The 20743-nt window shown below is 42.0% G+C and overlaps 1 protein-coding gene across 12 annotated transcripts in view; it reads left to right on the top strand.

The window, feature by feature from the left end:
• Atxn1 (ataxin 1) overlaps window positions 1-20743 on the top strand; it is a 423758-nt gene that overhangs the window by 23897 nt on the left and 379118 nt on the right. The window contains exon 3 of one of the 12 annotated variants that reach the window (XM_031359323.1): window positions 1580-3055. The exons of 10 other annotated variants lie outside the window; for them this stretch is intronic. The gene's annotated coding sequence lies outside the window, so the exon portion shown is untranslated. Of the gene's footprint in view, window positions 1-1579; window positions 3056-15974; window positions 16000-20743 lie in introns of those variants that run through there. One more of the 12 variants, XM_031359329.1, reaches the window with a different exon arrangement.

The raw sequence follows: 20743 nt of genomic DNA, 5'->3' as shown, positions 1-20743 counted from the left end.
TAGCTCTGGCCTTAAAAAGCACAGCTATGCACACTATGGTGGCCAGTGTATTATGGGTCTGCCTAACTTGATTACAATATGTCACAAGAATTCAACCAAACATGGTGGGTAAATTGCTTTAGTGGACAGTCAGGATGATTCCTTGAGTGGAGAATATAGTCATTATCCAAAAGACCACCACCACCACTATCATCATCATCATCAACATCAACAACAACAACAACATAACCACTTGAAGGTTTGAGGGGGTGGGAGAAAGTGTCTCCTTTTACACCCACTGTAGTTTTATGGCTGAGCTGTCTCTCCCTTAATGTCAGCAAGGTTAGAAACACCAGGAAGTCAACCTTGTATTTGGAGTCCTGAAGTTTGGAAGCTGGAGTCAGGTCAGCTTCCTGTCTGTGGTTCTCTATTGTGTTCCTCATGGCCATTACAGGAGAGGTTAGCAGAAGTGTGTCCAGCTGCCCATGGGTCTGTCTGCTCCTTGCTGAGCAGGAGGGACCCTGAGTGGACAGAAACTCTTTAGAAACTGGAACTGCTTCTGTGTTGATTGTGTATTGGCAACATCTTGTGGTTAATCGCTGTCACTATCCATCTCAATAACTCTGGAGCGTGTGTCATACTCATAATGCAATTATTCCTGTCTTCTTAAAAGTCACCTGGTAACATGCTACTGTGCTGGTAGGTGCAGCAGGCCCAGAATTTGAATCACTTCTGTTTGCTCCCCCACTGTCTCTTTGCAGTTTTCTGTCCCCTACAGAAGTCTAGGAGATCTGTCTTGGCAGGGAGCTTCTCTTGGTCACAGAGTAGCTAAAAATGTTTCTAACAGGTTCCAGAACAGAAAATTCTGGTGGACATCACTTGTTGCCCCCCCAACCCCCCAAGATGTTTGTTGGGAGTCCTTAGGACTTGGTGTCTTTAACAAACTCTCCAGAAGACATAATGGGTCACCATTTTTATTCTGGGCCACCCTAATGGATGACGTTCAGCTTCAGAGACCTCCTCTTGGACATCATCCCTGTCAGCCAGTGTGTTAACCATTCCACTGTCTGGGTTTGGCCTCCCACTCATTTTGAACTACGCTTAGTCACTGATGGCCAGACACAGCCGAATGTCACATTGTTTCCCTCTGCCTCCTTAAGGATTTAAGTCTCTCTTGAGTTCTTGGGGACCATTTCTGCCAACACTACCCATTCCTTTGCTAGACACACATGCTATGCTTTCTATGTTGGCATTTGCCCAGCAGCATAACCTGGAACCGAGGCTAAATTCGTCTTGCACAGACTTGTTCGTGCTGGTTCTGGCCTGTCTCTCACCACAAGTTGAGCCTTCAAAAACACCAGTGATTGGTTTTGCATAGACATGTGTGGACTGTTGGAAGAATTCTCTCTCTGGATTTCTGCTGTTTACATAAGCATATATGTATTTTAAAAATGTCCTATTGCTGAATTAAACAACGGGGCTTATTTATTTTTAAAGCCATGGATGCTTAAAGGTGGCTCAGAATAAAAGCAATAGGGTTTCATTTCTCTTAATGACAAGTTGCAACATATCCAAAAGGTGTCTACTTTTGTCTTGGCAGGGAAGGTCAAAACTGGAAAACTGCAGCAGCGACAGGCTAGATGGGAGAAGTGCAGACAGAAGCTCACTACCCCATGCCCTTGCTGGGAGTTCAGCCCATGGAATGTTCTGTAGGAAAAAGGAATGGCGGAGATATTTCAGTTACATTTTGTTCTCGGTCAAAACCTTCTGAAATATAAATCTGCTGTGTGTTGAGAATGGAGACAGCAGTTCATAGAACTTGAATGGCTTTCATTTAACTAGAGGATCGCACAGAAAGAGGCACTTGTTCCGACAACCATATTTTTGGCTTTCTTTGACTTAAAGAAAATCAAATCCCTGTTTACATATCTGAGAAGATTGTTTTATGAACAAAGACATGGGTCAAATCGAATCACAGTGGCTTCTGTGACAGCAAATAGAAACATTTCTAAAGTGAAATACAAATATTTCTAAGCCTCAGTCAGCCGGAGCCCACGGTAATGATACGAGTTGGTGATATGAAACCATTTGCAGTTATAATTCAGTTGTAGATGTGCTTTTTCTTCTGAAGTGTAGAAATCTTTTTTTAAAACAAAATTCTAATCTCTTGCCAGCTCAAATTCTTATTTGTACTTCACCTATTTGCATAATAGGGGACGAATATGAATATATATTCGTTTATGTGTGCAATCATAGAAGTTATCTTTATTTTGGCTTTTCTGCAGCGGATTACTTTTTTCTCTGGTAATGGTATCCGGAATTGTTTCCAATAGTGGAAATTTCATAATTACCCACAAATGTGACTTTTCCATGTTGACAGATCCCACAGAGGCTCAGAGCCAGTGCTTGTGGCCGACGGGCTGCACTTTAGAAGTAAGGGCATTCTGAAGCACAACTTCTGAGCAGACCTCCACTCTGCACCCTAGTAGCAGATGGTGGATTGTTCTGTGTTGGGTTTTTGAAAACCCAGCTCCTCTGGCATTGGCCTGGGACTCAATGCAAGTATAACTGCTTTTATTATCCACCACCATCTCCTGAAAGCTCTCAGCACCCCATGGCCTGTGGTTCTTGACACTCAGGCTTCTCATGGAGGTTGAGGACTTCTTCTTCTTCTTCCTCCACTACTTTGATATTGTTTTGAGACTGGGCCTCAGGTAATCCAGGCTAGCCTAGAATGCACAATCCTCCAGCCATCGCTTCCAGATGTGAACTACCACACCTCAGTCTACAGAAATTTAAAAAAAAACAAAAAGACACATTTGCCAAGTTTGGTGGCTCATGCTTATAATTCCAGCCCCAGGGAGGCTGAGGCAGGAAGCAAGCTCAGCCTGGGCTACATCTTGGTACCCTATCTCATAACAGAGAACAGCACAAAAATTCCTATCTAGAGCTGGCAAGATGGCTTAGTGGCTCATGCTGCTTCTACTCAGGCCGGGTGTCCAGTTACATTCCCAGAATCCATGGAAAAATGGAAAAGACAGAACTCACTCCACAAGTCATCCTCTGACATTCACAGGTACATGGTGGCATGTGACCTCATCCCATGTCCACACACATAAAAAGTGTAAAAAACATTTTTTTAAATTAATTCCCATGGCACTAGAGAGTTTTGATTTGCTCATTCTTTCTACCCTGGCCATCTTTTCTATATTAGCGCCAGACTGTTGTTTCTTTATAATTCTGCTCCAGAATTTCCTCCAGCTCAGAGTGCAAGGGTCTGCATTTCTGGTTCATCTTCTCATCGTATCTGAGTCCATTTTGTAGGTGTGAGCTACAGGCACCCTGTTCGGTGCTCCTGGTCCAAGCGAAAGCTGCACATCGGTTCTTACAACACTACCCATCTCTCCTTTGTTCCGTTATTTCCACGGAGGAAGATCTACTTGTCATTAACTAGGTTATTTTGCTGTCCCTTCCTCAAGCACGCTTAGAGTTCCCTTCAAACTGCAACTGTGAGCAGCTCTTTAAGAAATCAGTTGTCTCTACACATGGTTTACAATATGATGCTTGCTACTTAAAAAATGATTAAGCTTCTCTGTGTGTTCTTCGTTGTGGGTCAGGAACTTGACCTGCTCAGCCATCCAACACAGAAGTTAATCACAAACTGGTCCTCTGAACCAAGTAATTAAAAATAGAGTGAAGTTTCTGAACTGGGCAGTTGGTAATAGCACAGCTGTGTGTGGTTAGAGAAATAGTTTATGATATTTAAATAACATCACATTGGCTCTTTGTAGTGGAGGGGTGTCTGTGTCTAATTCCTTTCCCCGTATGCTGTTTGACTGTCAGCTAATGGAGTATGTGTGCGTGCGTGTATGCATGCATGTATGAAGGAAAACAAATCAAGCATTTTGGGACAATCTCAGCATGTAGTCCAGGTTGGCCTCAAACTGTTGGCAAGTCTCCTCCTGCCTGCTGAGTGCTGGGGTTGGCATGAGAAAGACACACCTAGCTTTTTCTCCTTTCTTCTCTACTTTTCTTGGTTTTGAGACAGGGTCTCTCACTGACCCAAAACTCTCCAAGAAGAGTAGACTGGCTGGCTGGTGAGCTTGTCTCCAGCAGCAAGGTTACAAGCATTCACCACAATACCCACCTTTTTTTCTTTTCTTTTCTTTTTTAACGTGGGGTTCTGAGGACCAAGTTCCTGTGCTCATACTGGCCAGGCCAGCATTTCACTTGATGAGCCATCTCTCCAGCATTTTCTTTCTTTCTTTCTTTTTTTGTTTTGTTTTTTAAGACAGGGTTTCTCTGTATATCCCTGGCTGTCCTGGAACTCACTCAGACTGGCCTTGAACTCAGAAATCTGCCTGCCTCTGCCTCCCAAGTGCTGGGATTAAAGGCATGCACCACCACTGCCCAGCTCTCCAGCACTTTCTATGGAGGGGCAATGTTTTTGCCCATGCTTTTCTCTTTCACTGAAAGTTTTAGGGACTTTGAAATCTTTATGTCTTTGGATTTTCCACTCACAAGTTACCTTCGCTAATGTCTTTTTGGGGCTGTAGTGACTGACACGAGATACTGGTGAGCTCTTTCAATTTAGACAGTGGTAGATTAGGAGTTTCTGGTCTCTGGGAATGGGATTTATGTCTGGGACATATGTCAGACTCAAATGCAGCATGACCTCAGTGCAGACATGGAAGTAGTTGGTTCAGAAAACTTAATCCTTTAACTTGGACTTTTCTTTGGGTTTATTTGTATTTGGCATTGCATTAAATATATCCAGTTTGGGCCAGTTCTGTAGTTAGAGAATTACTTTAAAATATTTAGTTGGCTATAAGCTTTAAATTAATGTATGATATAAATATTACTGCTTTCTGGTATTTTTGTTATTGTTGGAGTGATTTCTTTGTATCCCTGGAGGAGTCTTGTTTTAAGGTTGATTTCTTTTTCCCAGAACAGTTGTTGCACTAAGCTAATAATTAATGCTCACCAAGCAAAGGGTAGGTAGATTAAGATTTATGTGTTTATTTATTTGATGGTGCTGGGGCTCAGTGATACCAGGCAAGCAGTCTAGCACTGGCCTAAGTCTCAAACCTAAAGATTAGGGATTAGTAAAAAAAAAAAAGCCTTATGCTTGCATCTCTGGATCTGACAAAAAAAGATATAGATTTTTCTCATATTATTGGTATTATGAGTTTGGGTCAGTTTATTTACACTTCCTTGTGGAACTGTGAGCTAAATTAAACTTTTCTTCCTTAAGCTGCTTTGGTCACAGCTTTTGTGTTCCTTTGCTTGATGGACAGAGCAGGGAAACCTCGAGTCTAAGTGTCCATGCTAACTGTGATATTTAGGTGGTTTTTCATTCATGATATTTCAACACAGAAGAGTTTTTAAGCATCTCTTTTTGAACTTTATTGACATTCAACTTTATCATATAATTCCTTGTAACTGATGACTGAGTCCTAGGCTGGGTGAGAATGCTAAATGTGGAGTAGTTTCAAACAAATCAACCTTTAATTTCTTTTCCTGTGTTACTTAAGGGACAGCTTTTAACAAGAGTGTATTAGTCATGTTTTCATAGTTGTGATAAAAGCAAAACAAAACAAAAATCAATCAAAACAAAACAAACAAACAAAAAACAAACCCTAGGACCAAATCAACTTAAGGAAGAAAAGTTAAATGTGCCTTACAGTTCCCAAAAGACAGGATCCTCAGTGGAGGGTCTGGACGCTGGAAAATCGCTTTTCCATCCACACACAAGAAGCAGAGAGGAAGCAGGAAGTGGGCGGAGCCTATGAACCCTCAAAGCCTTCCCCCCCAGTGAAGCACTGTCTCAGCGAGGCTCCGCCTACTAAACGGTCCACGTGCTCTCTAGAAGGCAGCAGCACTGATAAGGAACTAAGCTCTGTAAGGGCGCTTCTCTTTCAAACCACCACAAAGAAATGAGTGAAAATTTCAATTTAACACTCTTCGTCCAGGTGTGAGACATTAGACGTCAGTGTATTTTTGTAAACTCTGAATAGATATGAAAATAGATGGTTTTCTTTGTTTTATTTTGATTTAATAGTCCTGCCTCAATCTCCTATGTGCTGGGACTGCAGCTGTGCCCCCACCCTGTCTTATTTAGTAGTTCGCATCATATGTTATGTTAGGTTTATATCCCATCCTATGATGTAATTCTGTTCTTTTAGACAAGACCTCTGATATAAATGTTAAGGAGACCCCCTGACCAAGTGCATCTGGGCACTGACTTGCTTTCTTCACCCGTTTGTTATGGACCTTGAGCTTGTCTCTTCTGGTCATGCGACTTATTCTTAAGATATGTATTTAGAATTACACTTGAAAGAGCAGAACTTGATTGTTGATACTTTCACTTAAGAAAACATTGTTAATACATATTTACTTTATGGATTTGTAATTGAAAGCACAGGGAGAAGTGTAGGCATACATATGCTCAAGCCAGGCCCCGGTGCAGAGAGCCTGTTTATTTTTTTGGTGGTGGTGGTTTGGAGTTTTTTTTTTTTAATGTTTTGTTTTTATTTTATTTATTTATTTTTGTTTCTAATAATTCCAGGCAGCCAGCATGCCAGGGGATTTAGGAGGAGTTAGTCACCCTACTAATCACTTAATCCTCATGGTAAACCTACACACTCCTCATTAGCACCACTTTCAGAGAAGGGCACTGGGTTAGTAGAAGGAACAGGAAGAAGGTTCAGCTCACACCATCCCCACCTCAGGCCCCAGGCTGGTCATGAATGACACTTCGTCTCTTAGCATCACTGACAGGGAAGCACTTGCAATTTTTTTTAAACTAAATATTGCACATACAGAAAGGCCTTTATATGAGTCACGGCACCCAGTAAGCACTTGTTCTGACTCTCTAGCCAGATTTTTCTGTTACCACGAAGTTCATGCTCCCGTATGGCACTCTCTGATCTTGATCCCTTTCATCTGAAAGCATATAACAGGCTGGGGTTGTAGCTCAGTGGTAGACTGTTTAACATGCACAGGGCCTGGGGATGCATTTCCAGCGCTGGGGGTGGAGTGAGTGGGGTGGGAAAGTAGCCATTGTAGAAATATATTCTTTTTCTGTAATGTATTGCAATAAACATGTAACACATAACACATAATATATAACATAACATATATAACATATAACATAACTATATATATACATATATATATATACATACATATATATATATTAACAAAAGCACATCATTACTGGTAATTTTCTCCCTTCTGTCTTGTCTGCATTCTTCCAGACTCTCTGTGCCTTGCCCCTCTCCAGCACAATTATCTAACACAAAAAGAGCAGTGTTAGCTCTGCTTTAGAAAGTCAAGGAGAATACCCCAGTGTCTTACTCAGGCCAAGTATAATGACCATCGCTGGTCCAGGTGACAGATTCTTACGCTTGTCTGAAAGGCTGGGTCCTCTTCCATGTAAGGTGTGCAGCCAAGGGGGCTGAGACAAAAGGGGCCGAGTGAGATGTGTTATTTAAGTCGACTGTGCTGACAGCACTCTCACAGGCTTGTCAGGTTATAATTCGCCAACATTATCTCTATAGATGTGCTTTTTAATAGGGTGACTTAAAATAGCGATGTATTTTTCATAAGCAGTGTTAGGGCGCTGCGCAGTACAATTGAAAACCCTTGAATGGGACACGTTAAGATAACACAGCTTTGTTGTCTCTTAATGTTTCAGTGCAGTCATTCAGCAAATAGCAGTGTGTGTGTGTGTGTGTGTGTGTGTGTGTGTGTGTGTGTGTGGTGTGCATGTGCACACATATGTAAACTGAAGTAAATTCTGACCATGGCAAGAATAACAGAGTTCTTCCATTTGCTGTCGACAGTATTTGAGTAATAGTCTAAACTATTTGTTTGTTTGTTTTTAAACAACACAGACTTAATAGCTTGGCATTTAGAATTTAGAACTGCATTGCTCTTATATTGTTTACATATAATTATAAAAGATGTAATAGATTTTATTTTTAATATTGTGGGGGGGTGGGGGTGACTGGGAGAGGGAGAAAGAGAGAGAGAGGGAGAGAGACTAGGTCTATGTAGGTGCCACAATCCAAGTTTGGAAGCCAGGGGATACTTTCAGGAGTCAGTCTTATCCTTATACCACATGAGTCCAAGTAATCGAACTCAAGCACTTGGGCTTGTGAGAAGTGCCTTTGCTTGCTGAGCCATCTCCCTGGCCCTCAAATATGTCATGGATTTGAGAGAATGACGAAGGATATCCTAGCAGAACATTCAAGTGCTTATAAGGTCTTCTGCATATAAATATGTATGTGTACAAGACATTTTATGTACACATTTACAAATGTATGCTTGGATTGGCTTGTGATTTTCTGGTGCTGTCTGCATTTCTATGCATAAATATAGAGCATGCCTTTTATCAGCTGCTGCCGGAGGACACATTTATGAACCAAATATATCATTTTGTTTTTAAAGACAGGCTTTGACAATGTTTCCCTGGGTAGTTTGCTTGGGTTTGCCATGTAGACCAGAGTGGCCTTGAGCTCACAGAGATTTCTTGCCTACCTCTGCTCCTGAGTGCTGGGGTTAAAGGAGTTTGCTACTATGCTCTGCGTCAACTATATAGTTTTGAGCTTTCTCACATCCATGTGTTTAGTAGTCATGGTTATGGTCTGTAATAAGTTGTAGTATGGTGAGATTTCAATGTGTCTCTTTCCTCTTCTTGCCTGGAGAAAAAAAATTGTGTTGAGACAATGTGTCTATTAAACTTTAAATATATATATATAAAAAAACCAAACCCTACAGATGACACTTTGTTGCTGCCTGTCCATTGTCTCAAAAGCATGCCATGAAAATATGGAAAGTAGGAAAATCTTGGCAGAGGCAGTATGTGAGTGCCACTGATTTCCAAGCTGTGTGTGTGTGAATATTCTAGGGACTGCTTCCTGACAGCTATTACTGTAGGGACTGGCACCAGTGAAGAAAAAATGTACAGTTTAGATACTTTAGAGCAAATAATTGCTGGGGATGCTTTAAATAACTCAGGAAATGTGTCGGGTGTTTACTTGACATTTGCTGTATTGAACACTAATACTGAAACACTCCTTGACCACAGAGAATGCTTGGGTGGGTGGGGTGGGGGCAGGCATGAGCAGAAGAGAGAGCAAAACAGCCGCCATGATTCCCTCACAGCCAAATGGTAAATGAAGTTGGTCAGAGTACGGAGATGCCAGTGGAATAAATGACCGTTTGTTTGATCAAGTAACCTTTGAGGGCAGTGGCAGCAGGCAGAAAGCAAAGCCCAAACAACTCCCTCGGATTAGGTTTCCATGCCTGGAGGCTGTCTTCGCCATGGCTGTCAGAGTCTTTGAGCCCTTGGTCGCTCGAGTTGGGTTTTCAAGTTCTTCAAAGCAGGATGAATGACCTCCATATATATATTAAATAGTGCTTGTTATCTGCTTTGTCTGAACATGCTTGTGTTGTGTGTAGGGATTCCAGTGCCCTCATTTTTGTTTTTGTTTTTTAAGTATTTATTTTAAATATATGGGTGTTTTGACTACATCTGTATTTGTGCACCACATAATGCAGTACCTAGGGAGGCCAGAAGAGGGCATTAGATTGCTTGGGACTGGAGGTGCAGGTGGTTGTTAGCTACCACGAGGGTGCTGGGAATCAAACTTGGGTCCTCTAGAAGAGCAGCCGACCTAACTGCTCTTAACTGCTGAGCCATCTCTCCAGACCCTAGTGCCCTTGTTTTAAATACAGCTCCATGATTCCTATGTTGGTCCCCCTACCCCTCCACCTCCAGTGTGTCTTCCAGTGTATGTCCCCCGGCACTGTGTATGTGGGTCCCATTCAAGAATGGGGTCTGGGGCAAGAGAGGCAGCTCTGAAATGGAGAGTTTTCTTTTTGTCCTGACTTGTGTTTCCATTTAACAAGAGGAGAAATCAGGTCCAATTTAGGCTACTGGGCCCCCTTGCATAAGAAGGCAGTTTTGAATCAGTTATCCAGTGTCTTCAAGGGAATTTTAAATGCATATGTTAAAAGCTAATTGGCACATGTTAGAGGCCCGGGAATGTGAAATTGTGCAATGTTAATGAAATTTATTTAAAAGCTTCTTACGTCTAGCTTGTCAACCCAAGCTGCTTTGAAGTACCCAAGGGAACATTGAAACCAACTAGCAAAACTCAAAACCTCTCCTTAGTAGGTTGGCCCAATACTAGAAACCCCAAGCAGAGAGAAGGCTGTATTTATGGCTTTTCCACTGACTTGGGAGTGGACCTTGAATGAGTCATGTTGAGCTTCTCGGAGCTTTGTGAAGTTTTGTGGAGTTAGCTCTGGGAAGATATGTATGGCTGTGTACTGCCTCTGGGGGGAGAACTAAGGTTCACAGCAACAGGAAAATGTTCTTACTAGATTAAAGTTGTAGGCATGTGTGCAGTCCTTGGTGCAGGGCACTGCTCGGGGTAAGTGTACCCTACTGACTGAGCCATAGCCCAGTCCTAACTAAGCTTTATAGAATAAAAAAATATTTCTTATTTATATTTAATATACATTTTGTATTTATTGGCTTATTCCTAACCTCAGAAAGCTGTGTGATCACCCATCTCTACAAAGGAATTTTCCTTTATGTTGCTATCATGTAAACTGCAGCCGGAGGAGCTGGAGGGATTGGTCAGCACTTTCTGTTCTTGTTGAAGACCAGAGTTGTTCGGTTCCCTGCACCCATGTGAAGCAGCTCAAAACTGCCTGAAAGTCCAGGTCTCCAATGCTTTCCACTGGTCTTCTTGGGCACCTGGACTCATATTTTATTTATTATTTACTTATTCATAAATAAAACAAAATTGCCATCAAACAGTACTGAGTTTCGTCTATTATTCAAACATTTAATTTTATCGTGCAAAGGAAATTCCAGTCAGTTGTTTGAAAGTTTCCTTTTGATCTGTTGCTACCTTTCCAAGTCACCTGGATGCTGTGTTTTATTTGTTTTTGGTTGTTGTTGTTGTTGTTGTTGCTTGTTTGTTTGTTCTCTTTTTCAGTTAATTTGAAGGGGAAAAAAAGTAACCAAAATTTGTGGAAAACCTACTGTGTGCTGGGCACACTGCATGCTGGATATATGCCTTATGTGATTTGTGTTTAAAGACTCTTGTGTGTTGTGTCCCCCTCCCCGCCCCTCCCCCCAGTTCCCCAGCTTCCCTATTGCTCAGCCGCAAAGGCCAGAATACAGAAGATGAAATATGCCTAGTGTTTCAGATGGCTGAAAGGAGGAGGGCCTTTAATTTAGCAGCACCTAAAGTGCTGCCTCATAGCTGTGGGTTTTGAGACCTTGATAGACCAAGTGCTGGCGGGTCCCTTCAGGCTGGCAGTCTCCCAAAGTGCTCCTCTGATTGCAAAACACTGCCCAACCTCCACTCCCTGCTTAAGGCATTTCAGTTATGGCCCCCTTGAGTTCTCATGGTGGTGGAGAGGATGTAGGTGCTAAGCTGCCATCCTCCCAATTTGAGCAAAAGAATATTGGCTTTACACAGTACGGGGTCCCAGCTGCTTATACCCAACAAAGCAGACTTTAGAGGTGCCAACATTTCAGAGAAAGTTTATGTGTAAAATGCAATCTCCTCCATCCACTTCTCTTTGCCCCCCTCAGTCTAGTCTTATTCATTCACCATTAACCCCACAGGAAGACTCTGCTAGAAGGTCTCTTTGACTGCTCTGAATATGTCCATTGGGGGAATGAGAGTATGGAGGAAAAAGACAGAGGGAACAGGATGAATTGGTATCCAGGGGAGGCCTCACCCTTCTCAGACAAGAAGAGAAGGGGAAGTGGAGGGAGGGGCTGCGATCATGATCTTGTAAGGTGAATAAATAAATAACTCAATGGGGAAAAAACAAAGGCCATTACAAACTAACTGAATAAATACAAGCGAAAAACAAAACCAACCAAACCAAACAAACAAACAAAACAGAGGACACAATTTTTAAGCCTGCTGCAGCTGACAACTAACTCTTGTGACCAGGTACTTTGTAGAAGGGGTGAGTGTTAAAACTCGGTCCTCAGTTGTCTGGGTAGCTATCATTTTGTAGAAGGCTCTGTCCCAGGGTTTCTCAGGACTGTGAGGTGGGAGAAATCTATGAGACCCAAGAACCTTTTGTGGGTGTTGGCTCTAACCAGCTTTGGAAGTAAGCCTGGAGGTGTAAGAATCGTTAGCAATTACATTTACGGAAAAGTCACAGGTGTCCCACTGATGGGTACATTTTGTTATAGACAATTTAAAATAAATATGTTATTATTATCAACATTGTCATTGCCATTTTTCAGGCAGGGTCTCATGTAGCCCAGGATGACTTTGAACTCCCTGTGTATCTAAGGATGACACTGAAACTCCTGATGTCTGCTTCTGCTGCCCAAGTGCTGGGATTAGACATGCCCCAGCATACCCACTGCCATAACAACTGTTTTGTTGTTATTATTGTTGTTGTTATTATTAACACTATGCCAAGCACTGTTTTTATAACAAGTGTTTATTATTATTGTTGTTGTTGAGATATTGTTGTTGTTGAGATAGGGTTATTATTATTATTATTACTATTATTATTATTACTATTATTACTATTATTATTGAGATATGGTCACACTGTATAGCCCAGGCTGTCCTTAAGCTTTCCCATGCTCCTTCTTCAGCCTCCCATGTGTTGGGACTGTGTATTGCCACAGACCCAGATATAGTTTTAGAACAGGATCCTTAGCTGTTAGGACTAAGTTTTCAGAAGAACTGAAGTGAATGAAAAGCCGGTTGGTAGGAAAGGGTCTCCATGCCACTCCAAAGCTGGAGCTCATCCTTGTTTGGAAGGCTGTATCTGTGTGTTCATTTGTCCTTGGGATGTTTCAAAATTATGATATCATTTGTGTCTCTGTGATGTGTGTCTTCATGTTCGATAGTCTATGTTCTAATATAGGCGTATGTGAAATAATTGCACAATTATCACTCACAATCAGGACCAGTCATTATTAATGTCTGTGCTTTGCTGTCAATCTGAGGAGCAAAGGTAATCACCAGTGTCAGGGATCAATAAAATATCACGTGTAAGAAGAGCTGTGGATTCTTCATAGGGGTTATTAACATTTCCTGACTTTCTGATGTACCTGGGTAGCTTGTAGAGGAAGATACAGTTTGTGGTCCCTTGGAGGGATGAGAGGCAAGCAGAGAGCTATAAAGAGAAGCAGTGCTTGCTTTTGACCCTCCTTCTCAGACTTTGCCTGCACTGTGTTTCTTTCCAATCACCAGGACAGGCTGATGTAACTCCCAGAGCCCTCCCTTAAATTTTTTTAAAAAGTATAATTACAAGTATAAGTGTCCTGCTTACATGTATGTATGTACACTCTATATGTACAATGCTCACAGAGACCAGAAGAGGGCATTGGATACCCTAGAGAACCAGAGTTACAGACAGTTATGAGCCACCACGTGATGCTGGGGATTGAACCCAGGTCCTCTGGGCAAGTAGCCAGTGCTTTTAACCACTGAACCATCATTCCAGCCTCATCAATCCATCCCTTTGCCTGTCCATATTCTTTCCTACCTTTCGTGCCACCAGGAGCCTCCGCTTCTCTAGGACACAGAGCCCAGATGAGGCTGCCTCCTCCCTTCGCTCAGTTCCCAAGCCCTTGTCTGCACAGCTCACTTTAGCAGGACATTCAGAGATCCATCTGCTCATTCACATAGCTCGGTTCCCAGGCAGACACCCCGTGACTCAAGGGTTTTGCTCTCTCTTAGTTACTGAGTAGTATGTCCAAAAGAGCAAGTAGCAAAACAAAATTAATGGTTTCTCCATCTCTCTTTCCTCTTTAATAAAGCTGGAGTACTCCAGGCAGTGGATCTCTGCAAGCCCCAAAGCCTTCTTAGTAAAAATGAGGGTCAAGGCCAAGTGATCACCACAATGATCTTCAACCTCCTTATATAATATTAGATGATATGTAAACATGAGTTTCATGAATGAATGAATGAATGAATGAATGAATGGGATGATGGATGGATCTATCAATGGATGGTCTCAAGTGGTTCAGGTGTAGTTTTGATTCTTTTTATGTGATAAATGGAGGGAATGGTTTGAGCACAGGCACACTTTTTTACTTTGACTAGACAGAAAACTTGTTTAACACTTTCATAATCTGAATTCTTGTTCTTATCAATATTTATATTAGTCATTGTCTGAAAATGATGTGCTGTGATGCAATATAAATACTAGCACAGAAAAATAAATGTTAAGTACACACACACACACAAAATGTGCTTTTAGAAGCACTTTGGAGTGTCTTCATGTTCGATAGTCTATGTTCTAATATAGGCGTATGTAAAATAATTGCACAATTCTTTCAGTTTATTCATTTTGTTATTCATTGATCATACTGAAAGATTTCAATAAGTACTTAATACTATTTTTCTTATTAGGGCTGGAGAGAAGGCTCAGAGGTTAAGAGAGCTTGCTGTATTTGCAGAGGGACACTAGTTCAGTTCCCTGCGGCCACAAGAAGCCTCTTACAACTGCCTGAAAGTCCAGCTCCAGAGAAATCCATGCCCCCCTCTCTCTTTCTTCCCCTCCCCTTTCTACTCCCCTCCCCCTCTCTCTGTCTCTGTCTCTGTCTCTCTCTCTCTCACACACACACCCAAAAAATATGGGTTCTTAAAACTTCACATTTTGAAGTTGATTTCTTATCTATATTTTTGAACCCTATTTACTGAGCTGACATTATCATTTTTTTATGGAATGTAGACTTAAAGAAATGCTGGCTGATCCTTTCGGCACACATCACACCTTGGAATTATTTATGTATTCCATTTATTACTCTTACAATACAAATGGAAATTGTAAACAACTATGAAGGATTCTGAACTTACTGAATATAATTTCCTTATTTTTCCAGGGCTAGGGGGGCAGACTCAGCCATGTCCATGGCTTCTTTGTACATTAGAACGGCGACTTTGTAATTGAGGAGGAGTTTAATAATAAATTACTATGATTTTAATTCTATTCTTATTTTCTCGAAAGAAAAGGTATTCATAATATTTATCAGTCTGGACCTAAGAGAAAGGGTCTAATTAAACTCCACATGGCTTGAACTCCGGGGAAACCCATCGGAAGTAGGACTCTGTTAAGAAGTGATTCTGTGCCACACACAATTGAGTTGAACAGGTCCTAACGGTTTGTTTTTTAAAATGATGACTGAGGGAAATAATGCAGTGGGTACAGTGCCTGCCATTTAAGTGCAAGGAACAGGCTTTGAATTGTCCAGTACCCACTTAACGGTCAGGCATGGAGGTGTGTGCCTTAGCACTGGAGAAGAAATAGGGAGCTTTCTGGAAGCCTTTGACCAATCAGCCTAATGCCAGGTTCAGTGAGAGACCTTGGTTCAGAAATTAAGAGGAAGACAGTTGAGGAGGACACCTGAGGGTGACGTACGGGCTCCACACCTATGTGCACACACAAGTATACAAGTACACCCCCACGCGTTAACACACATGAGCACATGTTGGATTCTGCCTCGGTGCCATTAAGATATTCGTCATTAAGAGCTTTCAGTATCTGTGAATTCAACTGTGATTTCCCCCCTAACTTTTTAACAGACAGGAGTTCATGATGCACCTTTTTCAGGCTTCAGCTTAATACAGAACTCCATATTGTGACCAGAAGGAAACTGTATGTCTGTACGTCTGTACGTCTGTTTGTCTGTATTTTAAGGAGACTGTGCTGCTTAGTTTTTAGCAACATCATAATCTAGTCACCTGGGAAGAAGGAACCACAGTTGAGAAATTGCCTCCAGAGATTGATCCACGTGTGTATGTGTGAGGCATTTCCTTAATTGCTAACCAGTGTAGGATGGCCCAGCACCCTGTGGGCAGGGCCATCCCTAGGTGGGCGGGTCAAGGCATGTAAGAGGTGGAGCTGAGCAAGCCAGAGGAAGCAAGCGAGTAAGCAACGTTCCTCCACAGTCTCTGCGTCAGCTTCTGCCTCCAGGTTCCTTCCTTGAGCTCCTGACATGGAAGTGTAAGCCAAGCCAGTCCCTTCCTCCACGTTGCTCTGGTCGGTGTTTTATCACAGCAACAGAAACCAGGGGACGGTGGAATGGGACCTGCGGGGAGATATGAGCTTGCTTCTTTTGCCGGCCATTCCCACCATGTGCTGTGTTCTCCTGTTCTTGACTCTGAGGAGATTGAAAATATCCGCATTCACCGAGTCCTTCCTTGTGGAAATGCTTACGTTTTTACTTAAATGTTCTGCTAGCGCCATTTCTGTTAAACTCCGCAGGGAGGAGTGGGAACAGATATAGTCAACCTGTGGGGAAGGTGCCTTCTCATACCTGGGTATAAATGCTGTTGTAGGAGAGAATGAGGCGGTAGGTTCTAGCTAAGCGCAAGTCATTACTGATCTCAGCAACCCAAGAAAGGGAGGAAAACTTGAAAACTGTTTCTGAGACTATTTCAACCAAGGCGATTGTCGAAATCTGGCTTCTGATGCAAACTCGATTGAGCTTCTTTTTGGGGCTGCTTTCATCTGTACATATTTGTCCCGACTTGAACGGGAAAGTGGTTTCCTGAGCCTCCATCTCTTTAGCGGTGAGTCATTTCCCATGCTGTTGAGGCATTTTCTAGCCTTTATTGCTGTGTGTAGTTCAAGCTTTTCTCTGGCTGTTTTGACTCCTTAAGAAGCTCACAGTAACAAATTAACAATCACACTCCTCTGGGATGCAAACGCCATGTAGTAAGTAGAATAATAATAAACAGCAGTTGGGGAAGCCTGAGTCAATAGCTTTCAGACTTGGGAAGGCTGTGGAGGAGTCTGAGCCCCATAGATCCAAGCAAAATAAACCAATTAATTGACAGAGAAGGGGGTGGGGAGAGAAGGGAGAATCACGTTTTTTCTCATTGCCATGTTTCAAGGGATCTCATTATAAAACTCCATTGATAGACTTTTGCTTTCTTGACTGTCTGTCTGATCCACCTGTATCCTCAAGTGGAGCACAGTTTAGGTAGCAAGTATGACATTAAAATAAGGTGCCTTGTTTCTTTGAGAATCTCATGTTAGTGTGGACTTCTGGAAATCTTTGTGTTTCCCTGGGGACACAGGGACTAACAACTAGGAGAGGCCTTGGTGGGATCCCCACAGCTCTGTGACTGATTGCTGTCCCTTCAAATCCCTGAAGTCCATGGAAGGCTGGTGTCTGAATGGTTGTCTCTGAAGTCTGCATATGGCTGGGACCTGGATGGGTGTCCTGTGGAAATCTGTAAGCCAGAGATTGTGTACAGAGAGCCCCCTGTTTTTCTGCTCTGTTCAAGGGGTGGCTTGTTCTAGACGAGTGAGTTGTCTCTGGGGAACGGATTTGATGAGAGACCACTGTCACAAGAGGTGCCACTCCTTCCTAGTGTGCAGTCTTGGAAGTAAGCCTTTGGTCTCAGTGGTTCTACTGATTAAGGACATTTACAGGGATGGAAAAGTGGCTCAGTCAGTAAAGTGCCTGCCACACAAGCATGAGGGCCTGAGTTTGCCTCCTTAAACTTCTTGTTTAAAACAAAACAAAACAAAACAAAACAAAACAAAACAAAACTGGGCAGTGTGTGCCTGCAATTCCACTTCTGAGGAAGCAGAGGCAGGAGGATTCTTTGGGGTTTGAGGCTAGCCAGTATAGCTGAATCAGAACTTCAGAATCAGTGAGAGACTCTGTCTTTAAAAAAAAAAAAAAAATGCAAGAGTACAAGCGATGTCATGGACAGACAATGACCTCTGGTTTCTCTGTGCACCTGAGCATGTGCAGGCATGCAGGCGTGCAGGCGCGCATGAGCACGCACATACAACACACACACACACACTCACATACATACTCATACTCATGTACACATTCACATGCATATACACACACAAACACACACTCACATGCATACACAGTCACACACATACACACACATGCATATACACTCACACAGTCACACACACTCATACACACTTAAACACACTCAAACACACATGCCACACACATGCACACCACACACATACTCTAATATACACTCTCACACATACCACACACACTCACACACTGCCCACATATTCACACACTCATACACCACATACTCTTTCTCACACACACACACCACACCCATATACACTCACATATACATATATATACACTCACACACCATGCACACCACACACACACCATACACTCTCTTTCACTCACATACACTCACACACACATGCACACCATCCCTCCCTACACCACACACACACTCTCTCTGTCTTACACACACATACCACACATATACACACACAAACTCACACACATACCCTCTCTCACATACCATCCCCCCTACACACACACACACACACACACACACACACACACACACGGGAGGGGGTGAGATTTCTTGATTTTTTTTCTTTCAATTTATGCTGAAGAATTGGGTGTAGTCACCACCCCCATTTCAGCTTCTCATGAAGTCTGTCCATATTTAGACAAACTGCCTCACTGCATTTAGACAGTAGAGCCCTTAGCTCACCTGCCTGGAAGAGCTGATGGAGCAAAACCTCAGACTGAGCCTCGTGACTCACGGACTTAAATGTTCTTACCATGAGAAGACTTTTGAATATGACGTCACTGTGCTTGAGGTTCCTTTGAACTGTCCTGGGAGGCTCTTTCATGAGCTGTACTAGAACCAACATGCTTTGGTTTGATGCGGAGAAACACAAGAGTTTTTTTTTTTTTTTTTAAATGGTCAGGAACTTGAGTTTGAACCATTACCAGAAGCTTTCAGATGGTAGAAACGTTATCCTATGATAAATATTTAGTGAAGCTACTTGGCTCATGGGCTTTTTAAAAATGGCTTCAGGAATTTTGAAAAGTCAGAGATTCTTTGTAATTCAAATTTCCTTCTAAGGAAGGTAGTGCACTGTTATTAATTTTAAAAAAGTATATATATACATATGCATATATATATATATATATATATATATACTTAGAAGTTAAAATTGTGTAATTATCTTAATACTTTGGAGAGATTCTTTTGTGACTAAACATTGGAACTTATTCTGTTGAATGCAGGGAATTTGTCCAGAAAAGCTTAAGGAAATTTAGCCTACGTAGTGCAGTTTGCTCGGCATCTAAGTAAAAGACTCAGCTGCAGGGGTCACAAATAACACAATTCTGTTTTATCTATGAAAGATGGTGTTTGCTTTTGGTCTCTTCATTCTTTTCTTTAGGATTAAATAATAATTGTGGCTCACTTCTTAGGCTTGATTTATAGTAGTAAGTTAGATGCAAGCTGATGGTGTGAAATTGAACTCATTTTAACTACAAAAGGAAGGCTGTTCGAAAAAAAAGATGATAACAATCATTTTTTTATAGCGTGTAAATGTCTGGAGAAGGAGTACCTGGATTCTTAAATCAGGAGCCAAGATGATAATACTGCATGTCATTGCCTCTGAATATAACTCCTACTCCCACTAATATATATATGTGTATATATATATATAAATGTGTATAACATATACATACATATATATATATATATGCCTTGCAGGAACTCAGGGGCTGTAGTAGAAAGACTTTGAAAAGTAGGACAATGACTTGCATTCCTTAGTAGAATTAACCCTTATTTCTAAGAATTTGCATAAATGTTGGTAACAATGTAGCGTGGAGGATTTGAAGTATTGCATACCAACAAATAAAGTGTGCGTGTGTGTGTATGTGTGTGTGTGTGTGTGTGTGTACAAGGAGGCCTGAAGTTCACGTAAGCTGCTTTCCTTGCTCTCTCCATTTTACATGTTACAGAGACAGGGTCTTTTACTGAACTCAGAGCTCACTCTTTCAGATAGTCTGGCTAGCCACCTGCCCTGGGGATTCCTGTCCACACAAGGTTCCAAGATCTTTGGCAGCTGGATTTCCTGACTACCTCTGTTGTTCAGATGATTGTCTAGGGAGAAGGTAGTCAGTTCAATGAAATCTTTCAAAGGATTTTCCATCTCTCAAACAGTCTGTAAGAACCACTCACAGAGATCCAAGATGCAGAGGTGCCTGAGATTAACTACTCCTTGGGATGCCGATGCAGACCTAATTACAGGAAGGAAGCCATCAGTCAGTCACCTTTTTATTCAATTAAAAATGACATGACATGACCTTGTTATGAACTAAATCAGTTAGGTTGATGTTACAGACATACCTGATGTTCCATGAAAGCATATTGTTTTGAAAGAAACAATGAAATAATTTGGGGGTGCTTATTTACTTTGGAGTGGTGGAATGCTACACTTGGTAGCAGCTACTGGCTTTTATTTTGAGATTTCTCAGAACAAGACAATGAGGAACCTTTAGGGAAACATGTGGTAAGATGGCTTGGAGAGGAACCGCCATCTTGAGTTAGCCCATCTTCTTTCCATGAATGAAGAAGTTTGTGGAGCAGGGCTGACTTAGAAATGAGGAGGTGGCTATTCTCCCCCACCCCCAATCTGGTCAGCTTCCTGGACATCAGCAGAGAGTGCTGGGCAGTTACAGAACAACTAGAGAAGGCCATGGTATCTGGCTCTTGCTCTGACACTGCAAGCAGAATGTCTGGCCTATGGAAGATCCTGAGAACTATTTCATCAATGCCTTATCTCAGCTTGTTTTCCCAGAAGCTGTCAGTAAAGCAAATTTCTTCTTCTTCTCATATAGCTGTAGGGGTCCAATTATTTACCTAAGGTCACATGCCAACAGGTGAAGAATTTGGGCTTGTCCTCTGCGTACCTTTGTTCCATCCAAATA

The sequence above is a fragment of the Mastomys coucha genome, unplaced genomic scaffold (assembly GCF_008632895.1).
Source record: "Mastomys coucha isolate ucsf_1 unplaced genomic scaffold, UCSF_Mcou_1 pScaffold7, whole genome shotgun sequence".
Lineage (NCBI taxonomy): Eukaryota > Metazoa > Chordata > Mammalia > Rodentia > Muridae > Mastomys > Mastomys coucha.
This window is presented reverse-complemented; position numbering and strand designations above follow the sequence as displayed.